At 33.8% G+C, this 7,500-nt stretch overlaps 1 long non-coding RNA gene across 1 annotated transcript in view; it reads right to left on the bottom strand.

The window, feature by feature from the left end:
- The window catches only part of LOC137620140 (uncharacterized), a 27,771-nt gene extending 23,393 nt beyond the window's left edge, over positions 1-4,378 (bottom strand). The window contains exon 1 of the long non-coding RNA XR_011039991.1: positions 4,267-4,378. This is a non-coding gene — a long non-coding RNA (uncharacterized lncRNA). The remainder of the gene's footprint in view (positions 1-4,266) is intronic.
- Positions 4,379-7,500: the final 3,122 nt, after the last annotated feature.

Below are 7,500 nucleotides of genomic sequence, written 5' to 3' on the forward strand. Positions count from 1 at the left end.
GATGGTACTGCTGTATACATCGTTATACCATCACCATTATAATATACTCTAAATTAATGAAGCTTACTTTAAACTGTTGGTTCATTCAAGATGTGCTGTTGCTTTGAGGAAAACGTGAAGCCGTTGGGAAGGTTCCTTGACATGCAGGACAATTTTTATTTTGTAAAATTAAATTGTGTCTCTGACACAAATCCACTAGGTTTTCAATATTCCCCGAATAACTTACAACAAATTCATTGTAAGTTAGGAAACAGTCAGGACAAGAAGATGGAATTTCAACTTCTTGTGCAACATGAGATGATGTGCTTGCTATTGCCTCCATTTCTATGAACGAAATGAAATGCATGGGAAAGATGATGTATTGTCGCGCTGTGATTGGCCAAACATGTATGACGTCATAGTGGATAGGCGCTGTGATTGGCCAAACGTGTAAGACTTTATAGTGGACTAGTTTGTCTGCGGATTATAGTGGTTACAGGGCTCATTTAAGCAAATACAAGACACAGTCAACAATAACAACAGACTTAGAAAAAATCTGGGAGGAAGACATGAGTAGCGTGAGTTTGATCGTTGATATATAAAGAACTAGGCATTTGCGACACAATATTTTACAGAAATACTACAAAAGACTTGCTTTACTCGGGAAATATATTATTGTAATAGATTTCCCATAATGGATGAAACTGTAATAATACCAAATCGATTGTTATAGCATCTCCACTCATTTTAACATGGTTGAGAAAGAACTGTTCCTTTATAACCACTACTAAAGTCAAAATTTTTTAATTATAAGAGTTAAAGTCACGCCCTCGATTCAAATTGCCCAATCCACAAAGTTTTAAAGACAGCATCGACATTTCATGCAACAATGGGGATCATTAATCAGCAGTTTTTTTTTTCATAAAAAAAGATATTGTCGCAAATAAAGCTAATCCTCATTTAGTAACAAAATTAATTAATAAGAAACAAATTCAGCTTTTTACCTTGATACCAAACGAAGGCTTAGTATTAATTACTGAATAAGGTTTCCCATTTTCAAATAAAAAAACTGATTTTTTGAGAATTCACTGACAACGAGTAGGCCCGCCCTCTTAAACGAAGAGCAAATATGCAGAAAACCACTTTTGTCTGGTTAGTCAAAAAACAGGCAAGGACAACCCCCCACCTTAGGGTAAGAGTTTAGTCATTAACTAACGAGGTAATTAAGGAGGATAGTTTGATAAAAAATAGTTTCAATAAAGGTTTTCAAAAGAATATTTTCTCAAAAAAACTTAATAAAAAAAGCTGTTTCTACTTGTGCTTTTATCAAAGTAATTTCCTGCTTTCGTTTAACTTGGATTTCAATGTATTGAGGATGTAGAGTCCCTTAAGATAAAAACTATCCCTCTTATTCTATCAACCACTTCTGTGTTATTGCATGGGCTGAGATGGCTTAATCTAAGCTCACAAATAATTTATATCTTGGGATACACTAACGAATATTTAACATTTAAATGGATTAGATGCTTACTGCTTTCAAGTATTTACCTCAGAGAGAGAGAGAGAGAGAGAGAGAGAGAGAGAGAGAGAGAGAGAGAGAGAGAGAGAGAGAGAGAGAGAGAGAATGTGTGTGTCTGGTAGTGGGCGTGGGGTGGCTGATACTGTTAGTTGTCAAACTCATGTAAAACGAGACAATGGTTGTTTCTTAAAGCAAAATCACTGTTGCTTATATATTTGTCTCAATTATTGAATGTATTTGTATTAAAATGAATGATATATGGGTATTATTATTATTATTATTATTATTATTATTACTATCCAAGCTACAACCCTAGTTGGAAAAGCAAGATGCTATAAGCCCAGGGGCTCCAACAGGGAAAAATAGCCCAGTGAGGAAAGGAAGGAAATAGATAAATGAAGAGAACAAATTAACAATAAAGCATTCTAAAAACAGTAACAACGTCAAAACAGACGTCATATATAAACTATTAACAACATCAAAAACAAATATGTCATAAATAAACTATAAAAGACTCATGTCCGCCTGGTCAACAAAAAAGCATTTGCTCCAACTTTGAACTTTTGAAGTTCTACTGATTCAACCACCCGATTAGGAAGATCATTCCACAACTTGGTAACAGCTGGAATAAAACTTCTAGAGTACTGCGTAGTATTGAGCCTCGCGATGGAGAAGGCCTGGCTATTAGAATTAACTGCCTGCCTAGTATTACGAACAGGATAGAATTGTCCAGGGAGATCTGAATGTAAAGGATGGTCAGAGTTATGAAAAATCTTATGCAACATGCATAATGAACTAATTGAACGACGGTGCCAGAGATTAATATCTAGATCAGGAATAAGAAATTTAATAGACCGTAAGTTTCTGTCCAACAAATTAAGATGAGAATCAGCAGCTGAAGACCAGACTGGAGAACAATACTCAAAACAAGGTAGAATGAAAGAATTAAAACACTTCTTCAGAATAGATTGATCACCGAAAATCTTGAAAGACTTTCTCAATAAGCCTATTTTTTGTGCAATTGAAGAAGACACAGACCTTATATGTTTCTCAAAAGTAAATTTACTGTCGAGAATCACACCTAAAATTTTGAAAGAGTCATACATATTTAAAGAAACATTATCAATACTGAGATCCGGATGTTGAGGAGCCACCGTCCTTGACCTACTTACAATCATACTTTGAGTTTTGTTAGGATTCAACTTCATACCCCATAATTTGCACCATGCACTAATTTTAGCTAAATCTCTATTAAGGGATTCACCAACCCTAGATCTACATTCAGGGGATGGAATTGATGCAAAGAGAGTAGCATCATCTGCATATGCAACAAGCTTGTTTTCTAGGCCAAACCACATGTCATGTGTATATAGTATGAAAAGTAATGGGCCAAGAACACTACCCTGTGGAACACCGGATATCACATTCCTATAATCACTATGGTGCCCATCAACAACAACTCTTTGAGATCTATTACTTAAAAAATCAATAATAATGCTAAGAAACGACCCACCCACTCCCAACTGTTTCAGTTTGAAAACAAGGGCCTCATGATTAACACGGTCAAAGGCAGCACTAAAATCAAGGCCAATCATACGAACTTCCCGACCACAATCAAGGGGTTTCTGTACAGCATTGGAGATTGTAAGAAGGGCATCACATGCTCCAAGGCCTTTACGAAAACCAAATTGCAAACTAGGGAGTAGATGATTACCTTCAGCAAACCTATTAAGACGTTTTGCCAGAAGACGTTCAAAAACTTTAGATAGTATGGGAGTTATGGAAATTGGGCGGTAATCAGTGGGACTTGAGCTACCACAAACACATTTACATAGAGGAGTAACATTACCAATTCTCCAACTAGTGCTAAAAGCTCCTCTTCTTGCTAATTTGCGCAAAATAACAGATAACTTTGGAGCTAAGAAATCTGCTGTCTTTATAAAAAACAAAGGAAAAATAGAGTTTATGTATAAAGAGTTATAACAAATTATTCATTTTGTGTATTAGTAAAATAATAATTGTTGAGAATGTTGAGTTGTTCACTGAATTATATTTTTGTTTAACTAATGATTAACTTTCTAACACACATCACCTGAAACTCTCATTTCCAAATTAAACTTTTGTAATGCAAATAATTTGCAGAAATTACAGTTTTCATTATAGTTTTACTATCACATTCACAACTTTTGAAATGTGAAAAAAAATCTCTAATCAAATTTATTACCAGATGAATCAAAGTATGGGATTAAAAAGTTCTTCCATTTTTAATAAAACATTGAGCAGATATTAAAATGATACGACCCTCTATTTCTATCACGGGAAAAAAATCCACAGAAAGTAGATATTATCGACATTTGATTTGGATTATAAAACCTAGGCCTACGGCTATAGGCATTAGCATTATCTCAATTCGTTCTTTTGATAACAAATACGATTGTAGGCGATTACAGTGTCCTTAACTGGAACTCAAACCACATAGCTACAATTATACACCATCCTATTGTTAACTGAAATATTAAAGCCACATCTGGAAACAATCTCATTCAATAACACTTCACTGATTAAGGGAATTACCACCACACGCTAAAAAAGCCATTTTGGGAAATTTCATTTCATAAGAATTCTTCGCCAATAAAAGATGGTTTGCGATCAATCAGGAAAACCTACAGCACCTATGAGATATTCGAATCTCCATTCTTTTGAGTAATAAAACAACAACGAGAACATAACTGAAACAACAAAACCTTGTAAAGTGTGTCCATTCTTACCCATTAAAGCCTCCATTGTTCACAGAATCACAAGTTAAAAGACAAGACTTCCTTCTTCCTTTCTCTCAGTCTGGGACAGAAATGAGCGTTCTTCTACAGTCTGCACTGTCAGGGACATCACTAGACATTCCCTAAAATTTCCCCAAAGCAGAAGTAATTTTTCTATGCATTTTTCAACACAATTAAATCTGTAGCCTACTAAACGTTGTATTATGTATTCCTGTATCTTCTATGATTATAATATATTCTGTATTTACTTTTAATTATTCTATTTGTGAAACCAAAAGGAGTAAAATTTAGTTTTTAAATTATGAACTCATTCTGATTACAGTTTGTGCTCTGAAAGATGTATTAAACAAATTATAATTGTAATGAATGTCATGTCAAAGGACAGCAATAGAACGAAACTACGTCATTCTCAGTCATTATAAATCTTATTGAAGACTAAATTATTCATGAGTATTTAGAGAGTGCTTTACAGTTACCATACGTATGGGAATTCCCACACTTGATGTCCCCAAACACCTCTAAAAATTCACAGATTTGGGGATAAATTCTGCAAAAATTGTCCCTCTGGTTAAGGAATTGCTCAACCAATCAGAGACCTCCACCATAGTCAATGTTCTACAGCCTTTATATTCAATTATTTTGCTTAGGATAATATTAAAAAAAAAAAAAAAACTTCCGATAGATTAATTTAGATATAATAGGAGTTCAGAAGATATTTGCATAAATATAATTAAATATTTAATGGATATAAACGCGTAAAATGATTAAGCAAGCTGCTCCTGTATCGGAAGACTTAAAAAAAAAGAAAACGCTATAACTTTTGATTTAGAGAAAACTTTATTTAAGGATTGCTATAATATATATAACCACCATGAAAAACTGTGTATTTTTTATTTTATGTTTTCGTTATAAAGTCATCTCAGGAAATTTATGATTTAATACTTTTAGGAATATTATCTTCCATAACTTATATAATTGAACGATAAGAAATGAGTAAGATTTACTTGAGAATAATAAAAATAACACCCTAAACTGAAAGTAGATATGATCTTAAAATCTAGTATCTATAGTTTGGCTATAGGCCCCATATACATACATAGCTATTTGTATTTCTAATTATAGATGGATTTAAAATATGATTATATCGGCTTAGGCCTAGTCTGCTATCATACTTTCTATCCCACTGACTTAGAAATATTATTTCTATCTAACTGTTTACAAATTTGTATTTTTATTTTAAATGAACAGGAGATGTTATGTAATTACCCTTCTAATAGTTTTAGCCAGTTAAAAAAGCAGTTGAACAATGTAACTATGTCTTTTGTGATGTGTTTGTTGTCAAATTCATCCTCACAGTGAATGGAGGAGTTTTAAAATGAAGGCATTAAGTTTGGTTGAAGGTGACTGATGCATTTTACTTGAACACCAAATGGAATTGGGAATACATAGTATTTTACATTGAAAGCAGCTGCTTAATGTCATGTTTAAATTAGTTTAAAGATCTAAAACTTATGTACATACTTATTCAGGTGGAACGTTTTGGTGTAGGTCTACTGTATAGTTCTGAAAAGAGACTGCTATTGGAATATAATTTTTACTAGCTAAGCTACACTCCTAGTTGAAAAAAACATATACTATAAGCCCAAGGGCTCCAACAGGGAAAATAGCTTAGTGAGGAAAGGAAATAAGGAAAAAAATAGAATAGTGTGCCCGAGTGTACCCTCAAACAAGAGAACTCTAACCCAAGACAGTGTAAAAGGACCAGGAAGGTTTTCAATAGGTACAATAGAAGAAAATACCCAATGATGTGGAAAACTGCTATCCTTTAATTTATGTAAGAAGGTGATGTACTTTAAATTAAATAGCCTGGCTAACAAATGCAACCCGTGACTTACACTACGGGAGGATGGCATTGTCACACTAAAACATCTTGTAGTATCTTTTTGCAACCACTTTCAGTCTTCATTTGCATAAGAGGAATTACCTATCTACAGGTAGTAGGTTAGCCAAGGCACCAGCCACCCATTGAGAAACTTCTGTTAAGAGAGTTATTGGTTCCTTTGACTGGGCAGATAATGTTATATTGGATCCCTTTCTGGCTATGGCTCAATTTTCTTTTCCCTACACATACACTGAATAGTCTGGTCTATTCCTTACACATTCTCTTCTTTCTTCATACACATAGCATCACCGAGGTTACCAAGCAATTTTTCTTCACCTAAGGGGTTAACTATAGCACTGTAATTGTTTAGTAGCTATTTACCAATTGGTAAGGGTAGAAGAGACTCTTTAGCTATGGTAAGTAGCTCTTCTAGAAGAAGGATACTCTGAAACTAAACTGCTGTATTGTTTTCTAGTCTTGAGTAGTGCCATAGCCTCTGTACCATGGTCTTCCACTGTATTGAGTTAGAATTCTCTTGCTTGAGGGTACACCCAGGCACACTATTCTATGCTTCCTTATTTCCTTTCCTTACTCTGCTATTTTTCCTGTTGGAGTCCTTGGGCCTATAGCATCCTGGCTTTACAACTAGAGTTGTAGCTTAGCTATATATGAATGTACAAATTCCCAATTATTGGCGATTAGTTGTCAAAAAATTTATAACGTGAATTAGAGAACCAAGATTGGTAGTCAAATTAGGAGGCAGAGGACCATGCCCACTTTGTTTAGGCCTTACAGAGACATCCCACCAAATGTAATCTTAGATATAAAATGCATTTTATCAACCTAAGGACCTTTGCATTGAATACATCTATAAACTACTTAGCATTTCTTGCAAAGCGAAAAAATATTTAGGTAACGCTAGTTTAACATTTACTGATAAACTAAAGGGGCAACTTTATCACAAAGTATACCAATCAAGAATAATAAATTTTGTTCTCAAGAAACCCCAGAAACTTAACGATACCAATCACTAACAATCAAAACAAACAGTATAATCTTCATTCTATATTTAGGAGAGCGCTGTAATACAATTGTCAAGACCAAGGAAAGAGAAAAATATACAGTACATTAAGAAGGGATAATACAAATAGTATCCTATACAATTTAATCATGCTCTTCCATTTTAATGTTTATGTAAAGAATTCACAGGCTTTTGATCACCTAAAAATTTTTACACTTTCTAAACACAGATGAGGTATTCATAATATGAGTGTCCAAATTTTAACAAGAAGTCAAAATGAGAATAGCATTGCTCAAGGGAAAAGCATGTTGATATAGAATGA

The sequence above is a fragment of the Palaemon carinicauda genome, chromosome 26 (genome assembly GCF_036898095.1).
Source record: "Palaemon carinicauda isolate YSFRI2023 chromosome 26, ASM3689809v2, whole genome shotgun sequence".
Taxonomy (NCBI): domain Eukaryota; kingdom Metazoa; phylum Arthropoda; class Malacostraca; order Decapoda; family Palaemonidae; genus Palaemon; species Palaemon carinicauda.